At 37.2% G+C, this 15,503-nt stretch overlaps 1 protein-coding gene across 2 annotated transcripts in view; it reads left to right on the top strand.

Annotated features, from left to right (window-relative positions):
* The window catches only part of PDE7B (phosphodiesterase 7B), a 344,257-nt gene that overhangs the window by 100,168 nt on the left and 228,586 nt on the right, over positions 1-15,503 (top strand). The gene's annotated exons all lie outside the window — the stretch shown is intronic.

Here is a 15,503-nt window from a genome sequence, read left to right as displayed (position 1 = left end):
TACCTTTGTAGATTCTAACTTTGAACTATATTAATAAGCAAAGAAAAAATATTCGTTTTAGCATTTTCCATTTGCTCTGCCCACTTCATATATTGACAGTCTAGATTATTGGTGAAAAACAGACAGCAAGATAAATAGAGGCAGGTGAAGATCTTGGTAATTTATAATTCGAAATAATCATGTAACAAATAAAGGTGGTACATGAGTTAAGAAACAAACAAAAACCAGACATCATATTTTTCTACCCTTCTAATCTTTCTTAAATTCTTTACTAATTTTTAAATCTCTCTTTGCAGTTCTTTTTTTTTTTTTTTTTTTTTTTTGAGACGGAGTCTCGCTCTGTCGCCCAGGCTGGAGTGCAGTGGCCGGATCTCAGCTCACTGCAAGCTCCGCCTCCCGGGTTTACGCCATTCTCCTGCCTCAGCCTCCTGAGTAGCTGGGACTACAGGCGCCCGCCACCTCGCCCGGCTAGTTTTTTGTATTTTTAGTAGAGACGGGGTTTCACCGTGTTAGCCAGGATGGTCTCGATCTCCTGACCTCGTGATCCACCCGTCTCGGCCTCCCAAAGTGCTGGGATTACAGGCTTGAGCCACCGCGCCCGGCCTTCTTTGCGGTTCTATGTTTTTATTTTAATTAAGATGGTGGATATATAGTAATACATTCATTGAAAAATGAACTTTTTACTAGAAGCACATGAACAAAGAATATAGTATTGCATCCATATACCCATTTCAAATATCCAATATTCCTTCCCCTTGAAAGTGTGAAATGAACATGTCTCCAAAGTTCTAATATTTCAGGTACTAGATAGATATACAGATAGATAGATGATAGATAGATAGACAGACAGACAGACAGGCAGACAAAACAGATACAGATGAAAGCAGAAAAAATCCTTTGTCAAGCCATGTGTCCCAATTTTGGATTTGGGAAATTGTCTTACCACCACATCAAATAATCTATTCAATAATTAACTCATTTAATTTTCCACAGTAACAAGATGAGGTTGGTGCTATTGCTATCTTCATTTCACAAATAAGGAAATTGAGGCAAATGGTCTAATACTGCAGGTACTTACTACAACTGAAATATTATTTGATTGTAGCTTTCACCTGGTCTAGTAACTTGAATCAATGTTTAACTCATGATCATTTTAAGCACGTGAATACATCATCTATTTTGACTGAATGTTTCTGTGTCCTGTCTTCCATGTCAGTTGCTTGATTAATTTATAGCTAGGAGAAGAGCAAGAGACTTTCTACTATTGCCTATAGATTTGAATTCACTTAAAGTAAGATCAGTTATCTTTCCATCTCTTCTAGATTATATAGTATGGTTTATATAGCTGCCAGAAAGCAATCCTGACCGCCAAATGTGTCTCTAATGAATCTGCCAGATTGCACAAAATTCTAAAATTAGAAATGTATTTATATAAATCAGTTTTATGTTGCTACCACTGTCATAATAATTACAGTTAATTGAGCATTTACTAGGTGGCAGGTGAAATTATCCCAAACACCTTACATAGTTAGGTCATTTATTCTAAGTAAATTGAGAGAAGCCCTATCTTTCAAAATATATCTCTGGTTATAAAAGAATTTTAATTAAGCTTCTGGTTATTAACCTTGTAGATTTCATTAGTTTGTTAGATTTCCCTTTTCTTCATAATACAGAACTAAATAATAAAAGGAACCATGAGAATGGAAGTTTTTACTAGTTTCAGGACACATAGCAAGAACAAGTATACATTTTACCTTTAAGACAGACAGTAAATAATGAGTGTTCAAAGATAATATTATGCCTAGTGAGTTTGAGTTGCTCACATAGTGAAAATTGTGCCCTTGAGGAGCTTATATTTAAGAAGGTTTAGATTTTTTAAGAGAATTGCTGCAACTTTTAATTCAGACACTAATGAAGTCCTTTGAAATCTTAGATGGAAGAATACCAAAATAAAATCATTATGGATATCAATACACATAGATCAACCCCACCATTAACATACATTCACCTGAAGCCCAAGGACTGCCACTTCACAGCAAAATGATCCTAGATGATAAAAGAAAGAAGTTTAATGGTTTATTCACTTAAACAAGAGAAATCAAGTTATAAGCACATAAGTCCCTAAAACCGAGCCCACATCTTGTATTTCTTCAAGAAAGAACATCTATATTAACACAAAAAGCACTTCTTCACCACTATCTAAGGCATTAATTAGTTTGTTGCTATCTTCAAAAGGAATCTCAGGTAATGTTCTTATGATTTTCTAAAGCATTTTTTGAGAAAACTTTACATCTCACACAACAAAGTATAAGGAGTCTCTGATATTATAAGGGACTGTTGTGTTTTATAAGCACTGCCAACCACAAATGTAGTTTTTATTTTTGCAGGTAATTTTATAACATTTTTATGAATAAATCAAAATTTCTTAACGAAAAAACCAAATACATGGGGCCACCTCAATATTCAGATCCCTGATGTGGGCCAACCTGAGACATCCTCATCTTTAACTAGTCAAGCCCTTGGCTCACTCCCCTGGAAACCTCCCTCTCTACCTGCACACACTCCAGGCTTGGGTGCCTGCTGGATCCTAGCTGTGTACTGGTTTCAGCACAGCTGGGGTGGAATATGGAGAAGGGTCACTAGCCAGAGACTCCATTTGCATTTCCTTCTCTTCCACTGGCGAGTCCCCAGATCTTTCTGAAAAGTACTGTTTTTATGCTTTTAGTTGTCTACCTCACGACTTCCACGAATAAGTCATTCTTACTGAAAATCACACTTCTGACTCATTCTGTTAAATGAGACATAAGTGTAAAATTCACCTTGAGTTACTCTGGTGCGCCGAATTCAATGCAGCTTTAAATGGAACCAAACTACTGTCATGTATGGGTCTAGTAGGGAATTATTTCTGGCTTCAGGTGAATAACTCATGTTGGATATGAAGGTAAATACAGGTGTACTGCAGAGCTGACTACACGGAGTGTTAACTATTTATTCCTTACAATTGTTCAGAGAGCAAATGTGGATGATCAAGTTAAACACCAAATTGTAATAAATGTTGCTTTCTTCTTTCCTTCAGCTTAGGGCAATGTGCATAGAGCTTCTGCCTTCCTGTCCTCCCCTCTCCACCTTCCTTTTTATGAATTTAGCCATAAGATTTCACTCAAGTTCAAACTGGCTCAGAAGTTTATATAATTACATCAATGGATATACAACTGTATAGCAAGACTTTTACCTTCTTCAGGTCTCATGAACAGATACTAAAAGAAAGAGGAAGTGGAAGGGACATTATCTCTCATTGTATAATTAATGCATGAAGTATGGCAAGTTACAAAAAAGAGTTTACAAAAAAGCATAATGAAAAAAAGCATAATGAAAACTGTTGGGCAAAAAGAGCCAAGAGTATTTAAAGAAATTATGTAAAATGATCAATGTTGATTCACTTCTTAGTTCATTTGTGAACCTTGCTCTGTGAAATGATAAATCATCAGAAAAGAAACTTTCAAAGAGAAATTCCTGATCAGATTTAGTGCTTCTTTGTATTTCCTCTTTTTCTTATTAGAGTGGGACTTTTTCAAATTATAAGCCTTAATTTTTAATTTATGATATTTTGTTGGCTCAATTTCTCCATCCTCTTTATCAAGGTTTAATTTTTTTAATTTGAAATTTTCAGTGGCCCTGTTTTTGTCTCATGTATGATTTTTTTCGTGCTGATGAGTGTTATGACTATGGGAATGTACAATAGGCACTTTTTTACCTGACATAACTTACAAGGGAGTATTCATATTAGTTTTCTAGTTGAAAATTATTATAAATTATTTAAATGATTGATAATCTTCAGAATAACAGAACACCAGAAAATCAATATTTTATTAACACTCAACATAGGCATAGAGGGACTTGCTTTGTAGTACTAGCTCTGAAAAATTAACCGTGTACTCATAGAAGTTGCTTCATCTCTCTAGGATTCAATTCATAGTTTTCCTGCAAAGTGGAAATAAAAACATCTGTCCTTCCTAGCCCAGGAGTTTTTTTGGTGAGAGAATGAGATGTTCTATGAGGAGAAGCCTATTATGATGTCTGCTCTAAATATTGTGTATGCATCAATAAGTTGATGCATAAATGATAAATAATTGAAAATGTAAAAATTGATAATAAGCAAACACAAATAAGCTAATAAAAATAAATTATTACTGATGACACCAATGGTGTTGAGAAAAGCAATTGAAAAGCTAAAACATTATATAAATGTAAGGACAATTTTTTAAAATATTAAATGCATTCTTCAAAATTGCATTGTACCTCCAGGGTAGAACGAGACCTTCATCTAATTTTTATTAATTGGGTGTACACCAAGCACCTACAAGGTCATGTGCTTAGCATTGGGAATCCAAAGACCAGTGGGGCATAGAGTCTCCCCTTAGAGGGTTTATTGTTCAGCAAGAGATTCAGGTACTGAAGCCCAATGTATGCTACACCAACTCGACTGATAAATGCTACAGAAGAAATAAAGATAAAATATATTCGGACTTCAAAACATGGAGAGAGTGCATATAGCAGGGATGTGAAGACTCATCTATTTAGATATGAAAGTTGAGAGCATGGCAGCACTCTAGATGGATGCCAGACCACTCTCAAAAGCCTAGAGATAAACTGGGGAGTGTTTCTGGGGCAGTGTTTCAGGCTACGAGGTAGATGAAAGAATAAATTGAAAAGAAATTTGAGACCTGATTATAGAGAGCTTGCCTGTCATCATTGGCCCTAAAAAGGACAGAAGTACCAGACAAAAGAGAGTTCTGGTCTCTTTTATTTAGTTAGTTAGAGAGTCTTTTCCATTTAGTTATAGCGTGTCAGAGAATACTCTATAAGCTCATAGGTACTGGGTAGTATGAAGTACAGACGTTCATCAGCTACTTGTGAAATTAAGTAATTTTAAACCAATGCATATTTAACCCAATGTGTATCTGACGACCTGAATTCTGGTTTGATTTTTTAAAAAAGCATGTTAATTCTATTTTTCCTCTTGATATCAAATATTATAGTATTTTATTAAGAAACAGGACAATATTTTCGACTGTGACAGTAGAGAAAAATGGTTTTCTTCACTTTTTTGGAACTTTATCACCTAATAAAGTTGGGAGTTATTTTATATTTATATTTTGCTCTTATCACTTGCTTCAGCTTTTGGTTATTGCATGTGGACACCTATGAGACCTATATATTGTTTCTTAAAAAATAATACACAATCTGTTTTAAGGCAAAGTAAGACTTGGTATCAAAGTAGGCCACTGTGGTGGTGTACAAAGAAGGCATTGAAAGACCTGGTATCAGCTAATAACTGTGTGAGCAGAGGCATGTCATTTAGGGGTTTGTAGACCTGTTCACTCTTGTCTAAAATTGAATAATAATAATAACAATATTATTGTCTACCTTATTAGGTGTGTTGAGGATTACATGACAATAAATATTAAAACATTCAGTGAACTTTTAGAAGTACTATAAATATAAGTATTTTTATTAATAGTAATACTCAATTTTTTCTAAGTCCTTGCACTTCATTTTATATTAGTAGTATTTTTATATGCAAATTGACAGTATTGTAGATTTTAAATATTAAACGATCTCAATTTGGTTCAAGTGAACAGATATTTTCAAGTGCATGTTAGCAATTTAGTAATGAACATTATCCTCATAGGTTATGAAAGAAAGATTATTGTAAAGATTATTTTGCGTGCACTTGACTTTACAAGTAAAGTCTGTGTTGAAAGACAGAAGTTTTCAAGTTGCTTGATTTTGATTTATTAAGATTAGAATGCCTCAGGAATTTGAATTAATTTTAACTTACACTTTCAAAGCTCTTCATTGCTGTCACTTGGATTCATGAATTCACTCTCTATATATGCATGCTCAGACAACAAAATTGCTGAATGATATTTTCTTAGTCTGCCCAAAGAGAGTAAAGTGAACCTAGATATTCCCAAGGGAGGATGATGGGAGCATCATTCCCCATCACTCACCCAAGACTCTGTCTTGTTTTACTTTTCATTGCATTTATCAGTAAAGGACATATTTTCTATTTGTCCATTGTTGTCCCCCAGTCTTGCCCTGCAACACACCAATACATGCAGAATGTGATTATCACAGAAGTAAGGACTCCATTTCATTCACTGTTGAGTATCCAGCATCTGGAACATCTAGCGGCCCAGCCCCTAAGAGGAACTCACTATTTGCTGAATAGATGCATGCTGATGTGTTTGTGAGAACAGCAGAATCATCCGGAGTGCATCTCCCGAGTGTGTCAAAGATGTGTTGGCCTAGTATTTAAAACCCTCTGCTAACATAGCCAAAGCCATGGGTCAGCTCCTACATGAACTAACTGGTGGCTTCCCAAGCACACTACTCCAGGTTACAAGATAAGAAAGAGTGGTTCTCTTCAAATAGCCAATGAGGAGCTATCCTAAGAGGGAGATTAACAAGTATTCATTGAGCACTGCTGAATGCCCAACGCTCTGCTAGGAGTACTCTGAAAGCTGACACAATAATGAGCAAGGTAGGATCCCTGTTGCCACAGAGTATATTCTTGGGCAGATGGAGCATTGTGCTGAAAATACAGGAAGAGGCCCATTATTTTGTCTTCCCATGTTTATGGGAATATACAGAAAATTATTTCACCTTGAGGTTTACAAGGCATTCTACATTATCCTACTGCCTTTTAAACTTTTGGAAGTCAATATTGTTTTGCGTAAGAAAAACAAGTTTCCTAGCTTGAAGGTTGCTTTCCGTGGAAAGTTGCAGCATTTCCACAGCAACAGAACACCTCATTTTTGAATGCAGCTGGAAGCCAGGGCTCAGACGAGAGCAGCTGCAGAATAACAACACAAGCAAAGTCCAAACTATCAGAACTGATGTTGCCAAGCCCAAAAGTGATAGAAGTGTCAGTCTTGTATTGAATTAGCTTCATTTTCTGTCTGAAGGCAGAAAGAGGAAATTCAATGAGACCCATCAGCCTTACACAAAGCTACACTTGAGAAAACATGTTCAATCAAGAAACACTTTATAGATACACATTGTGTGCCAGAGTAGGGATGCAAAGACATTGAAATTCTATCCTCAGCAAGCTCCCAATCTAGTGACACAGGGACAACCACACAAACAATGACAACATAGCATGATAAACCACAAGCAGGAGAGGTCAGGTCTTATGGGAAGGGGAAGGGTGGAGTGGTGTCAGGAAAGGCCTTGTGCAAGACATGGTAAGGAGCTGAGTGTCAAAAAGAAGCTCCAGACAGCCCTGGAGCTTGCACTGAGGACAGCCCATTGAGGAAGGTGTTGTTGGTATTTCTAAGAGCAACAGGTACCGGCAGCTTAATGTGACCAACTAAAAACTGTAAGAAAGTCTTTATGCCTGGAAAATAGAATAAGAGGAATGAGATAAGACAATCGAGTGTGGAGAGGAAGGCAGGAGAGATTATGAAGAGCCTTATAATAGGACAAATAACCATTGAAGGATGTTTAAGCAGAGGAGCTACAAGGTGAGATGCATACTTTAGACAGATCATCTGGTTAGAGTAGAGAATATACAGGAGGAGGACAAGCTGAAGAGAGACTAGTTTAGGGAACAGTAGTATCTATCAGGTGAGAAATGATGACTCCTACCTGAATTGAGACAGTGTCAGAGAGAACAGAAGGCACAAAGTAAAGGAAACTTTTCAAGAGCGTGATAGAACTCTACGATGGGTTGAGTGTATGAAATGTTATTAAACAGATCAAGGTACTGCCCTGTCCTGCAAAGAAGAGTCTGAGCTAATTGACTTTGCATGGGATGGGGCAGTGGGGAGAGGTTAAATTTTAGACACAGTAAATTTGAGGTGTCCAAGGAACTCTCCAGTGCAACGCAGCTCAGAAGAGGGATCTACAAGTCAGTAGTGGTCACGATATGACAGGAATGAGATCACCCGGGGAAAGGTGAGGAGTGAGATGAGGTTGTGCTTTGGAATGCCCAGAAGCATCCCCCAAAGGGTTGGTCAGGTTCAAAAGGAGCCTACTGGAAGCCTAAATAGGCAGGAGAATAAAATAGAGTGGACAGAAAGATAAACGAAAAGGAGAGAATGGTATCTTTGCCATCTTAGCCAAGAGGAGAGAGTTTCAAAAGGTGGGGCACGATACAAACGTAAAATACTGTAGAAGTCAAATGAGATCAAGCCTAAAAAGTGTTGCTTGGACTTAGCAACCTGAAGGTAACAACAGCAAGAGCATCAGCAGCAGAAGGTGGGGTGAGGTGGGTAGCATGGAGCCAGGCCACAGGGAGCTGAAGGCACTCCTCTGTCAAGAAATTGGTCTGAGAAGGCTGGGTGCAGTGGCTTATGCCTGTAATCTCAGCACTTTGGGAGGCCAAAGCAGGCAGATCAGTTGAGCCCAGGAATTCCAAACCAGCCTTGGCAGGATAGCAAGACTACACCTCTACAAAAAATACAAAAATTAGCCTGAGGTTATGGCACGTGCCTGTAGTCTCACCTTTTCAGGAGGCTGAGGTGGGAGGATCCATTGAGCCCAAGAGGTTGAGGTTGCAGTGAACCATGATGGCACCACTGCACACTCCAGTCTGGGTGACAGAGCAAGATTGTGTCAAAAAAAAAAAAAAGAGAGAGAGAGAAAGAAAGAAAGAAGGAAGGAAGGAAGGAAGGAAGGAAGGAAGGAAGGAAGGAAGGAAGGAAGGAAGGAAGGAAGGAAGGAAGGAAGGAAGGAAGGAAGGAAGGAAGGAAGGAAGGAAGGAAGGAAGGAAGGAAGGAAGGAAGGAAGGAAGGAAGGAGAGAAAAGAGGGAGGGAGGGAAAGAGAAAAGGAAAGAGAAAGAGAGAAAGAAAGGAAGCAAGAGAAAGAAAGAAAAGTAAGAAAGGGGGATGGGGGATATGACAGTACCTCTCAAAGTCTGCAATCAGGAATAGTTTCTTAGGACAAGAAGGATTTGAGAATGTTTCAATGGTGAAAGGAGAGAGAAGAACTGGCTGAAGTTTTATGAAGAGAAAGGGAATAGTTGTGAGCCTTAAAGCTGCGATTGTGAGAAGATGGTCCCCGTGGGAGAGGAAGCATGGAGATGGAGACAGGTGTGCCTGGGTGCAGCTAGGAAGAGCTGGGAGATTTTCCATCTGATCGCTTCCCTTCTTTTTAAGAAGGAAATATCATGTTCTGATGAGCCTTAAGGAGAGGAACAGGTGAATGCAGGCGTGCAGAACTAGGTTAATTCAAAACTAATGTTACAAGAAATTTTAAAAACTGAATAGAGGTGTTTAAAAAAAATGTGGAGCAGTTTTGAGGACCCAGCTGAGTTAGATGCTGAATATCCAGGCCTATTCTTTAAAATTAAAAAAAAAAGGAAAGAAAAGACAAACTAAGTGTTCTCAACTCTCATTTCAAAAGAGTAACTGCTCCATGCTCATAAAGACCTTCCCTTTATTCTCCTTAACTGCTTCCTGGTCCTTTTCCTATGGCCACACAAGGTAACTTGTAAGGGGATGCCTTGACCCCAATTCACAAATCCCTTTCCCTGCTATTGTACATGCTATTGTACATTACTTCTCTATTTCCCCAATGAGCCTGCACATTCCAGGCAATAGGTCTCTGATTTAGTTTTCTAGCACCCAGTGTTGGCCTAGAATTCCAAGAAAACACAAAAAATAATTCCTGATGAAGGTAGAAGAAATGTGTAAGGTTACATATTCACCCCTAACGTTCTCCCACCATGCATAGTGACTCTAGAAGGTTATTTTTTGACCTGTCTTGGCCTAAAAGGTGATGCCTCTACATCCACCTCCCACTTTGTGAAGGAAACCAAAGGTACTAAGCCATTTGAGCTCTGGGAGTACCTATGTCCCCTGAGCTGGGCCCACCCTTGCCCAATCACATCAAAACTGCCTCTTCTGGCCAGAAACAGTGGTTCACACCTATAATCCCAGCACTTTGGGAGGCCGAGGTGTGCGGATCACCTGAGCTCAGGAGTTCGAGACCAGCCTGGCCAACATGGCAAAATCCTGTCTCTACTAAAATACAAAAAACTAGCCGGGTGTGGTGGCATGTGCCTCTAATCCCAGCCTACTCAGGAGGTTGAGGCACGAGAATCACTTGAGCCCAGGAGGCAGAGGTTGCAGTGAGCCGAGATCATACCACTGCACTCCAACCTGGGTGACAGAGCAAGAGTCTGTCTCAATAAAAATTTAAAAAACTGCCTCTTCTTCTTCATCCTCTCTACTTCTGGTTCATTTTCCCCTTCTATAAATTTTTTTTTATATACTTTAAGTTCTAGGGTACATGTGCATAACGTGCAGGTTTGTTACATATGTATACTTGTGCCATGTTGGTGTGCTGCACCCATCAACTAGTCATTTACATCAGGTATAACTCCCAGTGCAATCCCTCCCCCCTCCCCCTCCCCATGATAGGCCCTGCTGTTGCTTCTTTCTTTCAAGATGAGTCCATCTAGCAATCTTTGCATACACAAAACTGTACTTTTTATAATGTTCCAGAGACAATGTCACTTTTAATTTTGGCCTCAAAACAACGTTAGGCTTTTTATTGGAAGAAGTATAGATTATATTTCATTGTAAATTCATATTTTTAAACAAATTATTTATATAGGTTTGTGAGATCTCAACCTGCCAATCTCAAACCACCTGCCTCAACAACTATGAATATACAAGGTTTTCTAATATTTATAGATTATAAATATTCACAAAATATAGAAATTTTCAGAATGAGACAAATTATGTGTATTACAAAGGATGCACAAGAACAAATTTTGAAGTATTAAATAAATACTTGTTCTCATTATATCAATTGCTATCTGTGAACTGTAGCATTCCTTTTTCCTATCTAATTGCCAAAAGATATTTTGTTTCCTTACCAAGAGATCCATTCTAAAGAAGTAGCTAGCTGATGGTATAGAAAGCTCAGTTTTCATAAACCCAACATTTTCCCCTCTGACTGAATAATGCATGTTTTCAACTTTTGTGAGTCTAACATGAACACTATCAAGATTACTGATTATTTCTTACTATAAAAACCTTACAGGCAAATCTAAGGATATTTATAAATGAAAACCAAATGTGTAGAATTTTTTTGCCTACTTCAAAGTAGCGAACCACATATGAGCCTAATACATTTGATTTGTAGTCAACATTTTTTACATTTTCTGACTTGTAATTTAATGAGATAGTTAACATGAAATCTTGTACATTGCCATTTTAGCTTTACCTAAATTCTGGGATTCGGGGAGCTCTAGTTCTTTGTGACACAACAGAAAAATTCATTCTAAACGAGGACCTGACATTCTGAAATATAAGAAAATAGTGCCAGAAATGCTAATAGGATATAGAATTCCATGAAGTTGGTGAATAGCACCATCCTCATTTTTTCAATAATAATCATATACTACAAATCTGAGCGTTGTGGAATATGAATAGTAAATACAAGAAAGGAGTTACTATGTCAAACTGCTTTCTAAAATTTATATAGAGATGTAAATTTCAGGAAAAGGCATTTCAATATTTTCTCTTCTTTTAGAAAATCAAGTATTTGAAAAAGAAATTGGACATCTTGAAAGTGTATATTGAACTCAAAAATACATTTTCTTTGTTTCTGAGGAAAAAAATTAACATCATATTCCTGAATTACTGCATTGTTTATAGAATGGGTTTGTTAATAACTAATCACACCAGGCAGTCTATGGAAAGGTACCTTATTTTGTCTGCTATTTCACTCTTTGTGTCAGGAAAAATATTTCCTCATGAATCATGTTTACAAGAAGGTTGACCAATGAAATGCCAAGAGGACTCTGGGTAACAGTATATGAATAACTACGATCATGTTTTGTATAATTTAACAGACATTTGGAATATCACGGAGTCTTTAAAAAAAAAAAAGTTTACATTATTGGAGACAGGGTCTCACTTCGTTGCCCAGGCTGAAGTGCAGTAGTGTGATTATAGCTCACTGCCTCCTGGAATTCCTGGGCTTAAGCAATCCTCTCACCTGAGCATCCCAAGTACCTGGGACTACAGGTGTGCACCACCACACCCAGCTAATTTTTAAATGTTTTGTACAGATGGGGTTTCACCATCTTGCCCAGGTTGGTCTCTAACTCCTGGGCTCAAGTGATTCTCTCATCTTGACCTTCATAACAGAGTCTTAAGCAAATCTCTGAATATCTGAAAGGACTTAGTTCTTTCAAATATTGCTTTCATAGGACTTTAAGGTTGCAGTTCAAGTAAGAGGGAGATGATAACTCTTCTCCCAGACTTGTCTACTTCCTAGGGTTCTAGAAATTCAATGGACAGATCTCTGACATGTGACCTTACAAATCTGTGTAAATTTCTAGGACATAACAATAAATAAAAGATTCTTCCCCTGTAGCAATTGTACTGTTGAAAATGGAGAAGTGTTTAACTAAAAACAAAACATGTGACTGCCATGCTTATTTTGTTTACTTTCCTATGGAAAAGTTTCTTAGAAGATCAGTTTCAAATATCAGCATCTTTGAGAGAGAAAATGTTCAATTACTGTATTTAACATTAGTAAGCATGAATCAACAATGTGCCTACACATGTGTCAGCTTATATTTATCAATAGCCTCAACAACTGAAATGGTAGTTTATATACTTATTGGCACCTCTATTTCTCTTGCTATTCATTTATTTAGCTATTAGTTTATTTTGATAAAAGTGGGGTTAACTTTTTAATTGAAATATTGCTTAAATTCTGAGAAATACCTAGTTTTTAAGTGCAACTCAATGAATTTTTACAAAGTTAATGTATCTGTTTAAAACCACCCAGATCAATACAGATAGTTTCCTTCATACCTCCTCCTAGACTTTACCTCCCAAAGATTCCATTCTGATGCACTGAATTCTATCACCATTCACTAATTTTGAAATTTATTTAGATGAAATTAAAGAGTATATTCTTTGTCCTGTCTGCCTTCTTTCACTCAACACTGTCTGAGATTCATGCATGCTGCTGCATATAGATGTAGTTCATTCTTTTGTTTGTTTCTTTTGCTATAGAACAGAAGTCAGCAAGTCGCAGCTCATGGGCTACAACTGACCTGTTGCCTGTTTGATTAGAACACAGCTGTGTCCATTCATTTACGTATTGCCTATGGCTGTTTTTATGCTACAAAATGGTAGAATTTGGTGATGATGGAGACCATCTGATCCCCAGTACCTAACATATATGCTATGTGTCGCTTCACAGAAACAGATTGCTGATTACCACTATAGTGTATAAATATTCTTGTACATGTCGTCTTATGCACAAAATTACACACATTCTTTTAAGTATCTACCTAGAATTGCAGATTGCAATTGTTGGGTCATTGTGTGTGTGTGTGTGTGTGTGTGTGTGTGTGTGTGTGTGTGTGTAGTTCAGCTTTAATTGATTCTGCCAAAAAGTCTTCCAAATCAGCTATACCAATTTATCCTCCTACCAGCTGTGTACGAAAGTCCCACAAATAATTTAACACACGATGATTACCTTAAGTAAAAGTTAGAATCCATAATTCATCATTTGACTCAATAAAAACATTTTATGTAATAGCCTCTAATGAAGATATGATTATCATTTAAGTAAACAAATCATCAGGTTGATGATGGTAGAAATAAAATGAGTAAATTGTATTTGTTGATTATCCATGAGCATTAAAGAGTTGATGAAGTTCGTTGCATAAACTGAGTTAATAGTTATTCTTTGTTGAACTGCTTGAAAATAAATGTCCCACAAAGGATCTTAATAAGTGCTTGCTCACCCACAGGGAACTATAAACAAAACCCTGGTTCATAAATAAAAACTCTTTTCCGTTGACCTAATTAATTTCCATTTTTTCTTCCTCAACAAAATATACAATTAACTATATTTTACAGGTCTAAAGTTATAACATGAAAAGTTATGATTAAGGGGGGAAGGCTGAATAAGAGGAACACAGAAGATGTGTAGGGCAGTTAAAATATTCTGTATGATACTGTAATGGTAGATACATTTGTCTGTAGAACATACAACATCAAGAGTGAACCGTGATGTAAACTGCGGACTTTGGTTGATAATGATATGTCAATGAAGGTTCATCAATTATAACAAATGGACCACTCTGATGGGGGAGGTTGACAATGGGAAAGCTTGTGATGTGTGGTGTGGGGGGTATATGGGAAATTTCTTTACCTTCCTTTCAATTTTGTCCTAAAAAAACAAAGACTTAAAAGACTTAAAAAATAATAGTTAAGGCATCATATTTGGGAAAATCAATAGTTTAGTCCTTTCCTATGAAATCATATGGCCTAGCATTTCTAAACTTAACCCTCACATGTTGTTCTCATGGGCTTTATACATACTTGCTCTAGGAATGAAACAGCAAAGTGTTTCCAATTGGCCTTTTTTTTAAAATCAGTTTCTCTCAGTACTGAGTATGTGCAGGTGGAGATAAGAGGGTCACCATTAGCTAGTATCAGAAATGAGTTGAATGCAAGAATTGTAAATTTCCAATAAAAAAAAATTCAAGAAGTGTTTTGCTTCCAGGTGGTAAAATCATGCATATTTTTTATTTCCCTTTTTTTTTTTTTTTTTTTGTCTCTTTATATTTTCCAAATGTTCAACAAAGTGTGGTCATTCATTTTTCTAACAAAAGAGATTTTAGGTTATTTCTCTGATTTCTAAGAGTACAAAGAATGCTTCTTATTGTCATTTGCATTACTAAAACCTACATCTCCCAAGTGGCAAGGTTTTGATAACTTACTCCCATGGTGGAATATGCATAAATAGAGAGGTGGTTGTGACTGTAACTCTGCCTTAAGGTAAACTACTACATCAGTTGCTGCATCTTAGAGATGAGTCAGGGCTTTTATTAAACCTCTCTCACAAATTCACTTGACCCCAGACAAATGGAATTCCTGCGATCAGCCATCCTTTTGCAGAGGGCACGTGACACAAAAATCCAGTACCTTGTATCATAGATCAACATGCCGCCCATTGACATCCAGCCCATGACATAGCACAGAAGTTGCAAAACAATAAGAAAGTCAAGCAACTGAGAGGTTTGTGGTTCTGCGGCAAATGGAAACCTTCCAGAACTAACACACTAAGAGTCTGTTGCAGTAGGGATGGGTGAGAGCTCATTGCACAAATGATATCAAATAATATGGAATAAAACACTGGAACTTTCTGAGGTTCTCAAAATTGAAACATGTAACACAGATGCACTAGTGCACACACATGCATGTGCACATACACACACAGAGACACAGCCTGCCTCTGCCTCAGAGACACCCTCAAGGTGTTGTCAATACGTGTTTCAATTATGCCAGGAGAATTTGCAGTTTTCATTAAGCTAAGAAACAAACAAAAGGCGATTGCACATTTCCAAGTTCAAGATCTCTATTTTCTTCCTTTCTTCTCAAATTGGACCCAAAAAGCACAGTTTTGTCTGAGGGAATAAAGGTACAGTTAATTTGTGCAACCAATTAGTTTA

This window comes from Rhinopithecus roxellana, chromosome 4, assembly GCF_007565055.1.
Source record: "Rhinopithecus roxellana isolate Shanxi Qingling chromosome 4, ASM756505v1, whole genome shotgun sequence".
Classification (NCBI taxonomy): Eukaryota; Metazoa; Chordata; class Mammalia; order Primates; family Cercopithecidae; genus Rhinopithecus; species Rhinopithecus roxellana.
Note: the sequence above shows the minus strand (reverse complement) of the source record. Positions and strands in the feature narration are given on the sequence as shown.